Raw genomic sequence first — 19,800 nt, forward strand, 5'->3', positions numbered from 1 at the left:
TCTTTTATGGATTGTGCTTCTTTTGATGTATCTATGAAAACTTGGCCTATCCAAAGGTCAAGGTTTAATTTTTGTAAACAGCACAAGATATAGATCAAAGTTTTTATTTAAAAATGTACCTATTGCTTACATATATCTGATAATTTTAGAATTATTTTTGTAAAGACTAAATTTTCTCCACTGAATGACATTTGGAAATTGGTAGAATATCAGTTGCGTATATTTTTTGAAGGTCAATTTCTGGACACTCTTTTCTCTTCCATTGATTTTTCTGTCACACAAATTTCACACTCTGTTGGTTACTTTAGCTTTATAATAAATCTAGAAATTAGGCTGTATTAGTCCTTTAACAATATTCTTTTATAAAGTTAGTTCTTTCTAGGTCCTTTGAATTTCTTTTTTTTTTTTTTTTTTTTTTTTTGAGACGGAGTTTCACTCTTGTTGCCCAGGCTGGAGTGCAATGGCGCGATCTCGGCTCACTGCAACCTCCGCCTCCCAGGTTCAAGCGATTCTTCTGCCTCAGCCTCCCTAGTAGCTGGGATTACAGGCATGCGCCACCACGCCCGGCTAATTTTGTATTTTTAGTAGAGCCAGGGTTTCTCCATGTTGGTCAGGCTGGTCTCAAACTCCCGACCTCAGGTGATCCGCCCGCCTCAGCCTCCCGAAGTGCTGGGATTACAGGCATGAGCCACCGCGCCCGGCCTGGTCCTTTGAGTTTCTATAGAAATTTTAAAGTCAGTTTGTCAATGTCAAAAAAGAAAGTCCTGTTGGGAATTTGATTAGGATTCTGTTGAATCTATAGATCAATTTGAGGATAATTGGCATGTTAACAATAGGAAATCTGACCACTGAGAAATGTACAGCTTTCTATTTGTTTATGTGATTTTTCATTTTCTCAGGAATATTGTGTGTTTTTTAGTGTATGTGCCTTTCACATCTTTTTCTCTCCAGATTTTTCCTAAATATTGTTTTTCATACTATTATATGTAGTTTTTTTTTAGTTGCAATTTCCAATTTTTTGTTATTAGCATATATAAATATTGATGTTTGTATACCCAGTGGTATCATACAACCTTGGAAAACTCACTCATTATGTTCAGAAGCATTTTTGTATATTTCATTGAATTTTCTATATACATGATAGTGTCATCTGTGAATAGACAGTTTCCCTTCTTTCTTTCCAATCTGAATATCGTTATACCCCACCAGTCCAGTTGCAATCCTTCATTTTCCTTTAAATAATATCAGTTAAATTTTTATCTCTCTTATAATGCTTAAAACAACACTATGAAAAGCATTTTTACAAAAAGTTTTAATTATAGACAAATTCAGCCTGCATTATTTCTTAAGCATATCATTTTCTCATCACATAATAATTTTTTCTGTACATTCTTACTCACTTTTTAAAAGAAGGTTTCTTACTTCCCTTGTTAGGTGCAGCTGAACAATGTTTTCTACCATTGCAAGCAGGTATACCCTAGTTCCTCCTTGTAAATGAGGTATGATCAATGCCTCTCTTGCTTTTGGCTTCTCCTCTGTAAAATAGACACAATGTATATTCCTCTTAGGTTTCTCATTAAATCAAAGAACTAGATTATGTGTAAATCAAGATAGTCTATATAACATGACTTTGTATAGTGTTTGGAACAGAATAAGCATCCTGTAAAATATTGTTAATTTATATAGTATTACTACAGTTTGAAAATAAAAATATTCTACATTTGATGTCTATATAAAGGAAAAGCAACATCATACATTTACATATCACAAATATTTTCATTTATTGATTATAAGAATCTATGTTAAAGTCTCAAGATATTTAGTAGATTTCATAATGTGAGGTTGGTAAGACCAAATTTGTTATGGATTTATTTTTAACTTTCTTTTTTTTTCCTTTTTTATTTTTATTGTACTTTAACTTCTAGGGTACATGTGCACAATATGCAGGTTTCTTACATATGTATACATGTGCCATGTTGGTGTGCTGCACCCATTAACTCGTCATTTACATTAGGTATATCTCCTAATGCTATCCCTCCCCCTCCCCCCACCCACAACAGGCCCGTGTGTGTGATGTTCCCCTTCCTGTGTCCAAGTGTTTGCATTGTTCAATTCCCACCTATGAGTGAGAACATGCGGTGTTTGGTTTTTTGTCCTTGCGATAGTTTGCTGAGAATGATGGTTTCCAGCTTCATCCATGTCCCTACAGAGGACATGAACTCATCTTTTTTTATGGCTGCATAGTATTCCATGGTGTATATGTGCCACATTTTCTTGATCCAATCTATCACTGATGGACATTTGGGTTGGTTCCAAGTCTTTGCTATTGTGAATAGTGCCGCAGTAAACATACGTGTGCATGTGTCTTTATAGCAGCATGATTTATAATCCTTTGGGTATATACCCAGCAATGAGATGGCTGGGTCAAATGATATTTCTTGTTCCAGATCCTTGAGGAATCACCACACTGTCTTCCACAATGGTTGAACTAGTTTACAGTCCCACCAACAGTGTGAAAGTGTTCCTATTTCGCCACATCCTCTCCAGCACCTGTTGTTTCCTGACTTTTTAATGATCGCCATTCTAACTGGTGTGAGATGGTATCTCATTGTGCTTTTGATTTGCATTTCTCTGATGGCCAGTGATGATGAGCATTTTTTCATGTGTCTTTTGTCTGCATAAATGTCTTCTTTTGAGAAGTGTGTGTTCCTATCCTTTGCCCACATTTGATGGGGTTGTTTGTTTTTTTCTTGTAAATTTGTTTGCATTCTTTGTATATTCTGGATATTAGTCCTTTGTCAGATGAGTAGATTGCAAATATTTTTTCCTATTCTGTAGGTTGCCTGTTCACTCTGATGGTAGTTTCTTTTGCTGTCCAGAAGCTCTTTAGTTTAATAGAAAAATTCCATGGAGACCGTATGTTACATTCAAGAGCCAATGCTTCAACAATTCTCTATAACAATACTCCAACTAGCAAGCTCATGTGAGTACTCACTTATCTCACAGCTGAATGTCACCACACCCGGCTAATTTTTAATTAAAAAATTTTTTTTTTGCGACAGGGTCTCGCTCTGTCACCGAGGTTGGAATGCAGTGGCAACATCTTGGCTCACTGCAACCTCCGCCTCCCAGGTTCAAGAGATTCTCCTGCCTCAGACTCCTCAGTAGCTGGGACTACAGGCACATGCCACCATGCCTGGCTAATTTGTTTGTATTTTTAGTAGAGACAGGGTTTCAGCGTGTTGGTCAGACTGGTCTCAAACTCCTGACCTCATGATCTGCCCGCCTCAGCCTCCCAAAGTGCTGGGATTACAGGCATGAGCCACTGTGCCAGGCTGGAAGATTTCTTTCTGTCTTGCAATCCTTTATTATAGATTGCCTGACGTGTTCATCCCATTCAGGTTTCATGCCAGTTCAGTAATAAAATAATTACCTTTTTGTTTGTTTGTTTGAGATGGAATTTTTGCTCTTGTTGCCCAGGCTGGAGTGCAATGGCACAATCTTGGCTCAACGCAACCTCCGCCTCCTGGGTTCAAGCAATTCTCCTGCCTCAGCCTCCTGAGTAGCTGGGATTACAGGCATGCACCACCACAGCCAGGTAAATTTGTATTTTTAGTAGAGACGGGGTTTCAGCATGTTGGTCAGTCTGGTCTCGAACTCCTGACCTCGTGATCCACCCGCCTCAGCTTCCCAAAGTGCTGGGATGACAGGCGTGAGCCACCGGGCCCATTCAATAATTGCCTTTGTTTTCTACCTGTGTAGAGAGGTTTTCTGGATTAGGGGAAGGTTTATGTGTTGATGCTATGTGCCCCAAAAAGTTACACACACTGGCCTCTCCTTGAGCTGTTTGGGGTATTAGAGACAGGACAAGGAGATGGAATTTTTTTTTTTTTTTTTGGAATGGAGTTTTGCTTTTGTTGCCCAGGCTGGAGTGCAGTGGCGTGATCTCGGTTGACTGCAACCTCCGCCTCCCGGGTTCAAGTGATTCTCCTGCCTCAGCCTCCCGAGTAACTGGGATTACAGGCGCCCACCACCATACGCAGCTAATTTTGCATTTTTAGTAGAGACAGGGTTTTACTATGTTGGTCAGGCTCGTCGTGAATTCCTGACCTCGTGTGATCCACCCACCTCAGCCTCCCGACATGCTGGGATTACAGGTGTGAGCCACCACACCCGGCCGACTTTCCTCCGTTTAAAGCCTTTACCATTGGTAAGCTGACCTCCCAGCTTGCTCCTTCCCCCATGGGAGCTGTCTACCTTTGCTGCTTTCTGGTTTGGCCTATGAGTGGGTGGGGTGTGGGTGGTGGGACCCAGATGAGCCTGAGAGAGATCCGAGGTCTAGACTCAGGGTCTGGAAAATACCCAAAGGAGGAGGAAGACAGGCTGTGACTGTCCCTCGGGGTGGAATGAAAAAGAGGCATAGGCGCTCACGCCTGTCATCCGAGCACTTTGGGAGGCTGAGGCAGGTGGATCACGAGGTCAGGAGATCGAGACCATCCTGGCTAACACGGTGAAACCCTGGCTCTACTAAAAATACAAAAAATTAGCTGGGCGTGGTGGCGGGCGCCTGTAGTCCCAGCTATTAGGGAGGCTGAGGCAGGAGAATGGTGTGAACCTGGGAGGCGGAGCTTGCAGTGAGCCGAGATCGCGCCACTGCACTCCAGCCTGGGCAACAGAGAGAGACTCTGTCTCAAAAAAAAAAAAAAAAAAAAAAGAGGCCTAGGTTTGTATGGTGCATGACAGTATGGTACATATAAGCAATTCGCATTCTGCATGGCAGCTACAGCCCACAGATTTCCTGCAAGTGTTGGAAGAACAAATACAGAGCCATTACCTCCTAGGGGAAATACAAGGTTAGATCCCAAGAATTTCTCGTCACAGTTGTAATCAACCAATCAACCAATCAATGACCTTGTTTGACATGTCCTTCTGTTTAAAGTCCCCTTAATTGGTCGGCAGCGGTGGCTCACGCCTCTAATCTCAGCACTGTGGGAGGCCAAGGCAGGTGGATCACGAAGTCAGGAGTTCGAGACCAGACTGGCCAACATGGCGAAACCCTGTCTCTACTAAAATACAAAAAATTAGCCGGGCGTGGTGGTGCGTGCCTGTAATCCCAGCTACTGGGGAGGCTGAGGTAGGAGAATCACTTGAACCCAAGGAGGCAGAGGTTGCGGTGAGCTGAGATCACGCCATTGCACTCCAGCCTGAGCAACAAGAGTGAAACTCCATCTCAAAAAAAAAAAAAAAAGCCACCTTATTTGGTCGGGCGTGGTGGCAAACACCTGTAATCCCAGCACTCTGGGAGGCCAAGGTGGGTGGATCACCTGAGGTCAGGAGTTCGATACCAGCCTGGCCAACATGGTGAAACCCCGCCTTTACTGAAATACAAAAAAATTAGCCAGGCATGGTGGTGCGTGCCTGTAATCCTAGCTACTAGAGAGGCTGAGGCAGGAGAATCACTTGAATCCCGTGAAGCAGAGGTTGCAGTGAGCTGAGATCGCACCACTGCACTCCAGCCTGGGCAACAAAGTGAGACTCTGTCTCAAAAAATAAAAAATAAAATAAAAAAAGAGACACCTTACTTAACATGTATTGTTAGTGCATTCAAACTGAACTCACAGCCACCACCACTATCACTCATATCTGAGAGAAGCTTCTCCAACACACGTATTTTCTCCAGAAGGCACTTCACAGCCATCTTGCACTTAGCAACGCAGGGCAGGAAAGAAACCATTGTCTTCTACGCTATTAAGTTCTGTGCATGGGGACTGCAAATTAAACTGACAAAAGACAGATTCACAGAAGAAAAGCACACCAATTTGATTTCAATTTTTATTTTATTTTATTTTTTTGAGATAGAGTCTCGCTGTGTCACCCAGGCTGGAGTGCAGTGGTGCGATCTCAGCTCACTGCAAGCTCTGCCTTCCAGGTTCACGCCATTCTCCTGCCTCAGCCTCCCGAGTAGCTGGGAGCACAGGCACCCACCACTGCGTCCAGCTAATTTTTTGTATTTTTAGTAGAGACGGGGTTTCACTGTGGTCTCAATCTCCTGAACTCGTGATCTGCCCGCCTTGGCCTCCCAAAGTGCTGGGATTACAGGCGTGAGCCACCGCACCCAGCTCAATTTTTAATTTGTACATGCATGGGGTGTTAATATAAAAGAAAAGCACTCCCGGAGAAGCAATTAAGTTCAGGTCTTATATATCATTTTAACAAACAGCGATACATTGTGGAGGTAACTAGGCAAAGAATAGCAGGTTTGAGCTTCTGTGGGAAATAAATTGTGGAAAGGTGAGTGTATGGGGAAAATTAATGGAAGATAAGGGCTATTTAAATAAGGGTTGTTTGTGCAGATATTTTTTTTTTTGTTTTGAGACGGAGTTTTGCTCTTGTTGCTCAGGCTGGAGTGCAATAGTGTGATCTCGGCTCACTGCAACCTCCACCTCCTGGGTTCAAGCGATTCTCCTGCCTCAGCCTCCCAAGTAGCTGGGATGACAGGCACCCGCCACCATGCCCGGCTAATTTTGTATTTTTAGTAGAGACGGGGTTTCACCATGTTGTCCAGGCTGGTCTTGAACTCCTGACCTCAGGTAATCCACCTGCCTTGGCCTCTCAAAGTGCTGGGATGACAGGCGTGAGCCACCGCACTCGGCTAATGCTGTCTTCTTCATGGTCATAAAACTTCCACAGAGAGAGAATTTACAACACTCATCATTTCTCAGAGGTTTTTGCTTTTAGTCAGAAAAGGGAAGCTGCAAGAAGTTTCTCTCTAGATCTGTTGATTCTCAAATGCCTCAGTTCAGAATAATTTGTATGCCAATGTGGCTATTTTTTTTTTTTTTCCGAGATGGAGTGTCACTCTGTCACCCAGGCCGGAGTGCAGTGGCGTGGTCTTGGCTCACTGCAACCTCTGCCTGCCAGGTTCAAGCAATTCCCCTGCCTCAGCCTCCTGAGTAGTTGGGACTACAGGCACCAACCATCATGCCCAGCTAATAATTTTTTTTTTGTATTTTAGAAGAGATGGGGTTTTGCCATGTTGGCCAGGATGGTCTCGATCCCCTGTCCTTGTGATCCACCTACCTCGGCCTCCCAAAGTGCTGGGATTACAGGCGTGAGCCACTGCGCCCGGCCTGTTTTGTCAACCTTATGATCTCTGTTTTTTGTTTGTTTGTTTTGAGACAGAGTCTCACTCTGTCACCCAAGTTCGAGTACAGTGGCATGATCTCAGCTCACTGCAACCTCTGCCTCCCGGGTTCAAGCGACTCTCCTGCCTCTGCCTCCCAAGTAGTTGGGATTACAGGCAGACGCCACCACGTCCAGCTAATTTTTGTAACTTTTCTTAGCAGACATGGGGTTTCACCATGTCGGCCAGGCTGGTCTTGAGCCCCTGACCTCAGGTGACCCACCTTCCTCGGCCTCCCAAAGTGCTGGGATTATAGACTAAGCCATCGTGCTCAGCCCCAACTTGGCATATTTTGGATTGACCCATTCTGGTCCCTTTTAAGACCTGCAGACAGCGGCCGGGCATGGTGGCTCACGCCTATAATCCCAGCACTTCGGGAGGCCAAGGTGGGCAGATCACGAGGTCAGGAGATCGAGACCATCCTGGTCAACATGGTGAAACCCCGTCTCTACTAAAAACACAAAAAATTAGCCGGGTGACGTGGTGGGTGCCTGTAGTCCCAGCTACTCAGGAGGCTGAGGCAGGAGAATGGCATGAACCCGGGAGGCAGAGCTTGCAGTGAGCCGAGATCGCACCACTGCACTCCAGCCTGGGTGACAGAGCGAGACTCCGTCTCAAAAAATAAAAAAAATAAAAAAATAAAAAAGAAACCTCACACAGGTAGTCTTATAGGTGACCTCACACAGGTGACCCACCACACAGGTGACCCGCCACACAGGTGACCCGCCACACAGGTGACCCATATAGGTGACTTCAGACAGATGTTTTAAACAGGTGACCTCACACAGGTAACCTCATAGGTGACCTCACATGGGTGACCACACAGGTGATCTCACACAACTGACCAATATAGGTGACCTAACACAGGTGGCCAAACAGGTGACCTCAGACGGATGACCTCAGACAGATCTATTATAGAGATGACCTCACACAGGTGACCCATATAGATGACCTCAGACAGATGTTTTACCCAAGTAACCTCATAGGTGACCTCACACAGGTGACCACACAAGTGATCTCACACAACTGACCAATATAGGTGACCTAACACAGGTGGCCAAACAGGTGACCACATAGAGATGACCTCAGACAGATATATTACAGAGGCGACCTCACACAGGTGACTCACACAGGTAACCCATATAGATGACTTCAGACAGATGTTTTACCCAGGTAACCTCACACAGGTAACCTCATTGGTGACCTCACACAGGTGACCACACAGGTGATCTCAGACAACTGACCAATATAGGTCATCTAACACAGGTGGCCAACAGGTGACCTCATAGAGATGACCTCAGACAAATCTATTATAGAGGTGACCTCACACAGGTGACTCACAAAGGTGAGCTCACACAGGTGACCCAGACAGGTGACCTAGCACAGGTGAAAACACAGGGGACCTCCTATAGATGGCTTCAGACAGACCTTTTCCACAGGTATCCCACCCAGTCATAGGTGACCTCACACAGGTGACCCACACAGGGGACCTCATATAGATGACCTCAGGCAGATCCTTTGCACAGGTGACCCACACAAGTGACCACACAGATAATCTCACACAGGTTACCTAACACAGGTGAAAATACAGGTGACCTCAAATAGACCTCAGAAAGATTTTTTACAAAGGTGACCTACACAGGTGACCCCACACACAATGACCACACAGATAAACTCACACAGGAGACCCATACAGGTGCCTAACCCGGGTGAAAACACAGGTGACTTCCAATCGTTGACCTTAGACAGACTTTTTTTTTTTGAGACGGAGTCTCGCTCTGTTGCCCAGGCTGGAATGCAGTGGCGCAGTCTCGGCTCACTGAAAGTTCCACCTCCCGGGTTCACACCATTCTCCTGCCTCAGCCTCCCGAGTAGCTGAGACTACAGGTGCCCGCCACCATGACCGGCTAATTTCGTTTTTGTATTTTTAGTAGAGACAGGGTTTCACCATGTTAGCCAGGATGGTCTCGATCTCCTGACCTCGCAATCCGCCCGCCTCGGCCTCCCAAAGTGCTAGGATCACAGGCGTGAGCCACTGTGCCTGGCCTCAGACAGACTTTTTACAGAGGTGACCCACACAGGTGATCTCACAGGTAACACACACAGGTGATCCTGCAGGTAAGTTGGAGGAATGAGGCCCGGCGGCTGAATGCTTCTAAATGATGAGCCCATTGCTAGGGCGGGGTGTCCTCAACACGCACGTGTGGATGGTCCGTTATGAGTTCTGGGTCCCACGAGGCCGGCGTCTCCCTCTGATTCCCAGGGTAGAATGGTTCCTGCTAAGGTGGCAGAGATGCCCCACCCAAATCCAGCCGCATGTCGGGTTCCCACAGGGTGTGGGATGGACGTGGTTCCGTGGAGACGCCCACAGTGAATCCTGGTCCTGGAGGGGGACTCTGGTTTGATTTCGTGCTGTGGACTCTGCCATGGTCCTGCCTTGGTCCAGCGTCCCTCCCTCCCACCTGTATCCCATTCAGCCCGTATTAGTGTCCTGGGGCTTCTGGAAGAACAGATCACAAACTGGGGGACTTAAATCTGTACAAATGTATCCTCTCATCATGAGGTCAGGAGTTCAAGACCAGCCTGGCCAAGATGGTGAAACCCCGTCTGTACTAAAAATACAACAAAATTAGCTGGGTATGGTGGCGGGCGCCTGTAATCCCAGCTACTCAGGAGGCTGAGGGAGGAGAATCGCTTGAACCCAGGAGGCAGAGGTTGCAGTGAGCCGAGATTGCACCACTGCACTCCAGCCTGGGCGACAGAGTGAGAATCCATCTCAAAAAAAAGAAAAGAAAAGAAAGAAAAAAGAAAAAAAGAAGTATCTTCTCCAGCTCTGGAGGCCAGAAGTCTGAGGTGCAGGTGTCTCAGGGCCACGCCCTCTGGAGGCTGTAGGGGAGGGTCCTTCCTGCCTCTCCCAGCTCCTGGGGGCTCCAGGCGACCCTGGGCTTGTGACCACATCACTGCAGTCTCTGCCTCCGTCTCCACGTGGCCTTCTCATCTGTGGCTGTGTCTCCTCTTCTGTCTCTTAGGACACTTGTCATTGCATTTACAGCCCACCTAATCCAGAGTGATCTCATCTCAAGATCCTCAACTGAATTACACCTGCAAAGACCTTATTTCTAAATGAGATTCTATTCACAAGTCTAAGGGTTAGGACATGAACGGATCTTTTGGAGGTCACCATCCGATCCATTGCAATTGTGTTTGGTTCCTACTGGAGGCTCTAGGGGAGGGTCCTTCCTGCCTCTCCCAGCTCCTGGGGGCTCCAGGCGTCCCTGGACTTGTGGCCGCATCACTCCAGTCTCTGCCTCTGTCTCCACATGGCCTCCTCCTCTGTGTCTGTGTCTCCCCTTCTGTCTCTTCAAAGGACACCTATCATTGGCTTCAGGGCCCACCCAAATATTCCAGCATGATCTAATTGTGACCTTCTTAACTAATTGTACCTGCAAAGACCCTTTTTCCAAATTAGGGCCCATTCACAGCCAGCCTTGGCCTAAACACATCACTCTGTAGTGGCACAATCTCAGCTCACTGCAGCCTTGGCCTCGCAGGTTCAAAGAATCCTCCCATCTCAGCCTCCCGAGCAGCTGACACCATGGGCAAGGAGGGGGAGGGGAGGAGGGCGAGGGGATGGGGGAGGGGATGGGAGGGGAGGAGGGGGAGGAGAGGGAAGGGGAGCAAAGGGGAAGGGAGTGGAGGGGAAGGGGAGGGGGGAGTGGAGGGGAAGGGGAGGGGGGAAGGAGGGGAGAGGAGCAGAGGGGAAGGGGAAAGGGGAGGGGAGGAGAGGAGGGGAGGGGGAGGGAGGAGAGGGGAGGGGGGAGGGTGGAGGGAGGGGAGGGGAGGGGGGAAATGGGGGAGGGAGGGGAGGGGAGAGGAGGAGGGGGAGGGGGGAGGGGAGGGGATGGGAGGAGGGGGAGGGGGGAGGGAGGACGAGGAGGGGAGGAGGGGAATGGAAGGGGGAGGAGGCGGGGAGGGCAGGGGAGAGGAGGGGAGCCGAGGAGAGGAGTTGGGGGAGGGGAGGGGATGACGGGAGGGGAGGGGAGGGGATGGAAGGAGAGAAGGGGAGGGGAAGAGGGGAAGGGAGGAGGGGAGGGGATGAGGGGAGGGGAGGGGAGGGGAGGAGGGGAGGGGAGGAGGGGAGAGGAGGAGGGGGAGGGGAGGGGAGGGAAGGGGAGTGGAGGGGAAGGCAAGGCAGGGGAATTTTCCCAGGCCACATGCCTCAAATGTGCTATGAAGGAAAAGTAAAAATGCCGGTGGTGGGTGCTCAAGACAGATACCAGCCAGGAGATTCCCGCGGGAATTAGAAACACCCTGACCTGACCTTGGGTCAAAACAATGAAGAAATAACACATTTCCTAAGAGGCCGTGGCTCCTGATCAGACAGATTTTAATTTCAAAACTTCATCCACGTCTTTGGGTTCAGGCAGGGGGAGCGATAAACAGGTGCTAACAGCGAGCATCTTTCAAAAGACTTCCTTTGTGTTGAGAAACTGAGTTGACACTTGCCCAGTGAAAAAGAGATGATTTGCTATCTCTGTGACCACCTGCTCCTGCGGAGCCGCTGACCAAGATAAGCCCTGTGCCCCCAGCCAACCAGTCAAGGTGCCATCTGTGATAGCCCCTGAGTGACTCAGGCGGTGCCCACATTACCGTCGGTGATGGTAGCTTTGGTTTTCAGAACCTCTGAACACAAAACATAAGGTTTCTCTGGGACACCCTGGCTGTGGCTCTACGGATGAGCTCAGCTGTGGAGAAACTTCTGAGTTAGCAGGAGGGAGTTATAGAAAAATATCAGGCCCGGCGTGGTGGTTTATGCCTGTCATCCCAGCACTTTGGGAGGCCGAGGCGGGCGGATCACCTGAGGTCAGGAGTTCAAGACCAGCCTGGCCAACATGGTGAAACCCCGCCTCTACTACTACTACTACTAATAATAAAAATTAGTTGGGCGTGGTGGCAGGCACCTGCAATCCCAGCTACTTGGGAGGCCGAGGCAGGAGAATCGCTTGAACCTGGGAGGCGGAGGTTGAGGTGAGCTGAGATCACGCCACTGCACTCCAGCCTGGGTGACAAGAGTGAAACTCTGTCTCAAAAATAATAAAATAAAATAAAATAAAAAAATAAAAAAAAGAGACATCAGGCCGGGCGCAGTGGCTCACGCCTGTTATCCCAGCACTTTGAGAGGCCGAGGTGGGCGGATCACCTGAGGTCAGGAGTTTGAGACCAGCCTGGCAAACCGGGTGAAACCCCATCTCTACTAAAAATACAAAAATTAGCTGGGCATGGTGGCGGGCACCTGTCATCCCAGCTACTCGGGAGGCTGAGGAAGGAGAATCGCTTGAACCCAGGAGGCAGAGGTTGAGGTGAGCCGAGATCGCACCACTACACTCCAGCCTGGGCAACAAGAGTGAAACTCCATCTCAAAAAAAAAAAAAAGTAAAATAAAATAATAAAAAAACAAAAAATAAAGATATCAGGCCGGGTGCAGTGGCTCACACCTGTAATCCCAGCACTTCGTGAGGCCAAGGCGAGTGGATCCCCTGAGGTCAGGAGTTCGAGACCAGCCTGGCCAACATGGTGAAACCCCATCTCTACTAAAAATACAACAATTAGCTGGGCGTGGTGGCGTGTGCCTGTAATCCCAGCTACTCAGGAGGCTGAGGCAGGAGAATCGCTTGAACCAGAAAGGCGGAGGTTGAAGTGAGCCTACATAGAGCCGCTGCACTCCAGCCTGGGCAACAAGAGCAAAACTCCATCTCAAAAAAACATAAATAAAAATAAAATAAAATAATAAAAAAATAAAAAACAAAAATACCAGGCGAGGCACAGTGGCTCACACCTGTAATCCCAGCACTTTGTGAGGCCGAGGCGGGCGGATCCCCTGTGATCAGGAGTTCGAGACCAGCCTGACCAACACGGTGAAACCCCGTCTCTACTAAAAATACAACAATTAGCCGGGCGTGGTGGTGGGCACCTGTAATCCCAGCTACTCAGGAGGCTGAGGCAGGAGAATCGCTTGAACCCAGGAGGGAGAGCTTGCAGTGAGCCGAGATCACGCCACTGCCCTCCAGCCTGGCGACAGAGTGAGGCTCCATCTCAAAAAGTAAATAAATAAAACTGAGCATAGTTGGAGCCCCTCATCCCCACGAGCCCTTTGAACAGTACCCAGGGGATGGTATCTCAAGTTCAGACAGAAGTGGGTCGGTCTTGCAACTGCCAGTGACCGTGGCCCCTGCCCTGGGGGGCTCTGAGCAGTAGCAGAGCCAGCCACATTGCAGGAGCCGGAAACCAGGAGTCAGCCTCACGGTGGGGGGAGGGTGGGGGGCTGGAGGGTGCCTCATTTCCCCGGGACAGAGCTGCACGTCCACCCTCTTAGAAGCCAGGGTAAGAGCAAAGAGTCAGCACGCAGTCTAAGAGACCCACTGGCCATGGAAGGTCTCAGCGACGCCATCCCTAGGAGGGTCTTGCAGGGGCCTGTGGGGCTAGTTCCTGGCTCCGGGCAGCCTTTACTGTCCAACCCAGGCAGGCCTGGTTTCTGTGACCCCATTATTGCCCGTGGAATTCCCCTGAGACAAGGGGCTTTCCTGGCGAACTTTCCCAGTGAAAACGCATCCGGTCGCAGGCTCTGCAGCCCCCTCACTCCTGGGATCCCTGGGGAAGTGGGGCTGACTCTTTGAGATTTCTTTTTTTTTGTTTTTTTTTTTTTTTTTTTTGAGATGGAGTCTCGCTCTGTCACCCAGAGTGGGGCTGAGTCTCTGAGATTTCTTTTTCTTTTTTTTTTTTTTTTTGAGATGGAGTCTCACTGTCACCCAGGCTGGAGTGCAGTGGTGTGATTTGGGCTCACTGCAACCTCCGCCTCCCGAGTTCAAGCGATTCTCCTGTCTCAGCCTCCTGAGTAGCTGGGATCACAGGCACACGCCCGGCTCATTTTTCGTATTTTCGTAGAGACGGGGTTTCACCGTGTTGCCCAGGCTGGTCTCGAACTCCTGATCTCAGGCAATCCACCTGCCTCAGCCTCCCAAAGTGCTGGGATGACAGGAGTGAGCCACCGCGCCCAGCCCGACCCTGAGACATCTTGATCTCAGACTCCCGACCTCCAGGACTGGGGGACAGGATGTTGCGATCAAGGTGAGGCCTCTGGCACGGAGATTGGCAAGGCCCAAGGTTGCTCCAGCAGGCACACAGGAGGGCTGCGTCACCGGAGGGAGACCTGAGGTCTCCAGCCATCACCCAGGTTTGGGAAGAGCAGCGGATAGAACCCCAAAGGAGGGTTAACCAAAGCCAGGTCCCATCATCCCACTTACCTGACCACTGCGCACCCCTCAACATCCTCACAAGGGATGCCTCAGCCTCCCGAGTAGCTGGGATTACAGGCACTTGCCATCACGTCCAGCTCAATTTTTTCTTTTTCTTTTTGAGACAGAGTCTTGCTGTGTCACCCAGGCTGGAGTGCAGTGGCACGATCTCAGCTCACTGCTACCTCCACCTCCTGGGGTTCACCTGCCTCAGCCTCCGCAGTAGCTAGGAGGCAGAGGTAGCAGCGAGCCGAGATCTCGCCACTGCACTGCAGCCTGGGTGACAGAGCAAGACTCCGTCTCCAAAAAAAATTAGCTGCACATGATGGCAGGTGCCTGTCATCCCAGCTACTTGGGAAGCTGAGGCAGGAGAATGGCGTGAACCCAGGAGGCAGAGCTTGCAGTGAGCCGAGATGGCACCACCACCCTCCAGCCTGGGCAACAGAGCAAGACTCCATCTCAAAAAAAAAAAAAAAATTAGCTGAACATGATGGCAGGTGCCTGTCATCCCAGCTACTCGGGAAGCTGAGGCAGGAGAATCGCTTGAACCCGGGAGGCGGAGCTTGCAGGGAGCCCAGAGTATGCCACTGCACTCCAGCCTGGACGATAGAGTGAGACTCTGTCTCTAAGAACAAACAAAAAGTTGGCTGTGCTCCTGGCCTGTGCGGCACACACACGAGGGTCTGCACACACAGGTGCACGCCTTGCTGCGTTAAGGAGGTTCTATTTCGGGTGTCTCCCATCTGTGTCATCTCCCAGACTCACCCACCATCCCTTCTCATTTCCTTGTTTCTGTTCCTCCCGCCGTGTGCAGGCCGGAGTCCTGCCAAGGCCGCCACCCCTCTCGCAAATTTCTGAAGCTATTCCCAATTGCCTCCCTCCTCTGCCACCAGCCCAAGGAGTTTTTCAGAATGACCCCTGCCGGGTGCATGGCTCATGCCTGTAATCCCAGCCCTTTGGGAGGCAGAGGCAGGTGGATCACCTGAGGTCAGGAGTTCAAGACCAGCCTGACTAAGAAGCTGAAACCCTGTCTCTACTAAAAATACAAAAATTAGCCGGGCATGGTGGTGGGCACCTGTAATCCCAGCTACTCGGGAGGCTGAGGCAGGAGAATGGCATGAACCCGGGAGGCGGAGGTTGCAATGAGCCGAGATCTCGCCACTGCACTCCAGCCTGGGAGACAGAGTGAGACTCCATCTCAAAGAACGAACAAAAAAATTAGCTGGACATGATGGCAGGTGCCTGTAATCCCAGCTACTCAGGAGGCTGAGGCAGGAGAATCACTTGAACCCTGGGAGGAGGAGGTTGCAGTGAGCTGAGATCACGCCACTGCACTCCAGCCTGGGCGACAGAGCAAGACTCTGTCTCAAAAATAAATAAATAAATAAATAAATAAATAAATAAATAAATAAATAAAATGGCCCCCACCAGGCATGGTGGCTCATGCCTGTCATCCCAGCACTTTGGGAGGCCGGCAGATTGCCTGAGGTCAGGAGTTCGAGACTAGCCTGGCCCACACGGCAAAATCCTGTCTCTACTAAAAATACAAAAATTAGCTGGGCGTGGTGGCTGGCGCCTGTAATCTCAGCTACTCGGGAGGCTGAAGCAGGAGAATCGCTTGAACCTGGGAGGCAGAGGTTGCAGTGAGCCGAGATCACACCACTGCACTCCAGCCTAGGCGACAGAGAGAGACTCCATCTAAAAAAATAAAAATAAATAAAAATAAAATGACCCCATTCCCCCAGACTCAAGGTGGAGGGGAGGTGTTGGTTTTTAAAGGGCTGTTTTCTTTGTTTTTTATTTCTGTTTTTATTTTATTTTACTTTAAGTTCTGGGGTACATGTGCAGAACATGCAGGTTTGTTACAAGGGTATACATGTGCCATGGTGGTTTGCTGCACCCATCAACTTGTCATCTAGGTTTTAAGCTCCTCATGCATTAGGTATTTGTCCTAATGCTCTCCCTCCCCTTGCCCCCCCAACCCCCAATAGGCCCTGGTGTGTGACGTTCCCCTCCCTGTGTCCATGTGTTCTCATTGTTCAACTCCCACTTATGAGTGAGAACATGTGGTGTTTGGTTTTCTGTTCCTGTGTTAGTTTGCTGAGAAGGATGGTTTCCTGTTTCATCCATGTCCCTGCAAAGGACATGCACTCATCCTTTTTAATGGCTGCATAGTATTCCATGGTGTGTATGTGCCACATTTCCTTTATCCAGTCTATCATTGATGAGCATTTAGGTTGGTTCCAAGTGTTGGCTATTGTAAATAGTGCTGCAATCAACATACATGTGCATGTGTCTTTATAGTAGAATGATTATCTAAAGGGCTATTTTCTACATGTGATAAAATTACTTAGAACTGAATGCTTAGTAATACTGGGAACCCCTAAGTAAGATTGTATCAATCTCCAGGCTGCAACTTTGCAACCCTCATTTTGTAAAATGTTACCATGGAAAAAACTGACCCAAGCGTGCCAGGGTGTTTGTATTAAATTTTTTTTTTTTTTTTTTTGAGATGGAGTCTCATTCTGTCACTCAGGCTGGAGTGCAGTGGCACAATCTCAGCTCACTGCAACCTCCACCTCCCAGGTTCAAGCGATTCTCCTGCCTCAGCCTCCTGAGTAGCTGGGATTACAGGCATGTGCCACCATGCCTGGGTCAGTTTTGTATTTTTAGTAGAGACGGAGTTTCACCATGTTGGCCAGGCTGGTCTCGAACCCTGACCTCAGGTGATGCACCCATCTTGGCCTCCCACAGAGCTGGGATTACAGGCTAGAGCCACTGGGCCCTGCCCTATATTTGGATTTTTGACTGCACATGGTGGCAGTGTTTGTAACCTCCACATTGTTCAAGGGTCAATTCTGTATCAAAACATCTTGTTTGTACATTAAATATATCCAATTAAAAAAAAATAAGGAAGCGGTTAGCCATGAGTTGACATCAAGTTTACAACCCCATCATTTCAAACTTCCTTTTCTGGGCGTGGTGGCAGGTGCCTGTCATCCCAGCTACTCGGGAGGCTGAGGCAGGAGAATCGCTTGAACCTGGGAGGCGGAGGTTGCAGAGAGCTGAGATCGTGCCATTGCACTCCAGCCTGGGCGACAAGAGCGAAACTCCATCTCAAAAACACAAAACAAAACCTGCGTAGGAGACATGTGTATTTGGGGGCCTGGGTGCATCTTAGCCTCCTGGGCTGCAGTAAAGGTTTCAGTGTGTCTATAGACAGTTGACCCTTGGGTGTCCAGGGTGGGCTGACCAGGGGACGGGGAGATACCCTGGCCCCCAAACACAGTTAAAGGGTTGTTGGAAGCAAAAGAGAAAGGAAAAAAAGACATACAATGCCCGCGTAGTTGAATTCCAGGCATTCTAATGACTCAGGATTCTGTTACAGAGCAGACGGTCTCAGAGGCGGCTACTGTCCTCTGGTTGCTGAAAGTCACCGGTGTAGGGGAGACCTTGACCCTGTGATTCACAGAATGAGGCAGGAAGGATGCCAGGGGGAGCGGTGGGCAGCCCAGGGGTGGTGTGGGTTGAGCAGATTGTCCAGGAGAGAGGAAAAGCTTTGAAGGCTGTTGTCCTCGGCGGGGACTTAGCGGGGTGGGTCTCACTTCCTGCTGTTTTTTTCTGGAGGGAAACCGTCACATTAAAATATGGCAGAGCCCTCCCCACCCGATCCACAGCCAGGGGCACGTTTCAAGCCACCAGTCCCTGAGGCCACGTCCGCAAGCCACCCATCCCTGAGGCCACGTTTGCCTCCTGAATCCCCACAGCAGCACCAGGCCAGGCGGATGGCTCTGGTTTAACATAGAGAACTCCAAAGTGGGGCCAGGACCTCACACTCCCTCTGGGAAGGGTAAGGGCCCCCTCAACCCCCACTCACAGGGGCCACAGCAGGTGGGGGAAGTTACAGCGGAGTAGAGGGCACCCTGGGAGGGGCCCCCAAAGCCTTGGTTCTCTCCCCTTACCACCTGGGAAGGCCTCACGATAAAAGAGCCCCTGGCGGGCTGAGACCTCCAGCAGCAAGAGCACGACCCGGTTCAGGCGGCCCGCTTGGAAACTTTGCTCAAACTTCTTCCCTCCCTCCCTCCCTCCCTCCTTCCTTCCTTTCTTCCTCTCTCCTTTCCTTTCTCTTCCTCCCTCTCTCCCTGTCTCCTTCTTCCCTCCTTCCCTCTCTCCCCCCTCCCTCCCTCCCTTCCTTCCCTTTTTTCTTCCCTCCCTTCCTCCTTCCTTCCTTTCCTCTCTCTCCCTGTCTCCTTTCCTTCCTTGATTTCCTTTTTTCCTTCCTTCCTTCCTTCTTTCCCTTTCTCCCTCCTTCCCTCTCTCCCTCCTTCCCTCCCTCCCTTCCTCCTTTCCTCTCTCTTCCTCCCTCCCTCCCCGTCTCCTTCCCCCCTTCTTTTTTTCTTCCCTCCCTTCCTCCTTCCTTCCTTTCCTCTCTATCCTTGTCTCCTTTCCTTCCTTTATTTCCTTTTTTCCTTCCTTCCCTCCCTCCCTTTCTTCCTTCCTTCCTCCTTTCTTCTCTCTTCCTCCCACTGTCCCTGTCTCCTTCCTCCATCTCTCTCTGTCTCCTTCCTCCCTCTCTCCCTCCTTCCCTCTCTTCCTTCCCTCTCTCCCTCCTTCCCTCTCTCTCCTTCCCTCCCTCTCTCTCCTTCCCTCCCTCTCTCCCTTCTTCCCTCTCTCCCTCCCTCCCTTCCTCTCTCTTCCTCCCTCTCCCTGTCTCCTTCCTCCCTCCCTCTCTGTCTCCTTCCTCCCTCCCTTCCTTCCCTTCTTTTTTCTTCCCTCCCTTCCTCCTTCCTTCCTTTCCTCTCTGTCTCCTTTTCTTCCTTGATTTCCTTTTTTCCTTCCTTCCTTCCCTCCCTCCCTTCCTTCCTTCCCTCCCTCCCTTTCTTCCTTCCTTCCTCCTTTCCTCTCTTCCTCCCTCTGTCCCTGTCTCCTTCCCCCATCTCTCTCTGTCTCCTTCCTCCCTCCCTCCCTTCCCTTCTTTTTTCTCTTTTGCTTTTCTTGTTGTTTTGTTTGTTTGTTTTGTTTTATTTTTTGAGACGGAATCTTGCTCTGTCACCCAGGCTAGAGTGCAGTGGCACCGTCTCGGCTCACGGCAACCTCTGCCTCCCAGGTTGAAGGGATTCTCCTGCCTCAGCCTCCCGAGTAGCTGGGATTACAGGCACCTGCTATCATGCCTGGCTAATTTTTGTATTTTTAGTAGAGACGGGGTTTCGCCATGTTGGCCAGGCTGGTCTCGAACTCCTGACCTCAGGTGATCTGCTTGCCTCGGCCTCCCAAACTGCTGGGATTACAGGCATGAGCCACCACGCCCAGCCTCTCTCTCTGTCT

The sequence above is a fragment of the Symphalangus syndactylus genome, chromosome X, assembly GCF_028878055.3.
Source record: "Symphalangus syndactylus isolate Jambi chromosome X, NHGRI_mSymSyn1-v2.1_pri, whole genome shotgun sequence".
In the NCBI taxonomy this organism is placed as follows: domain Eukaryota; kingdom Metazoa; phylum Chordata; class Mammalia; order Primates; family Hylobatidae; genus Symphalangus; species Symphalangus syndactylus.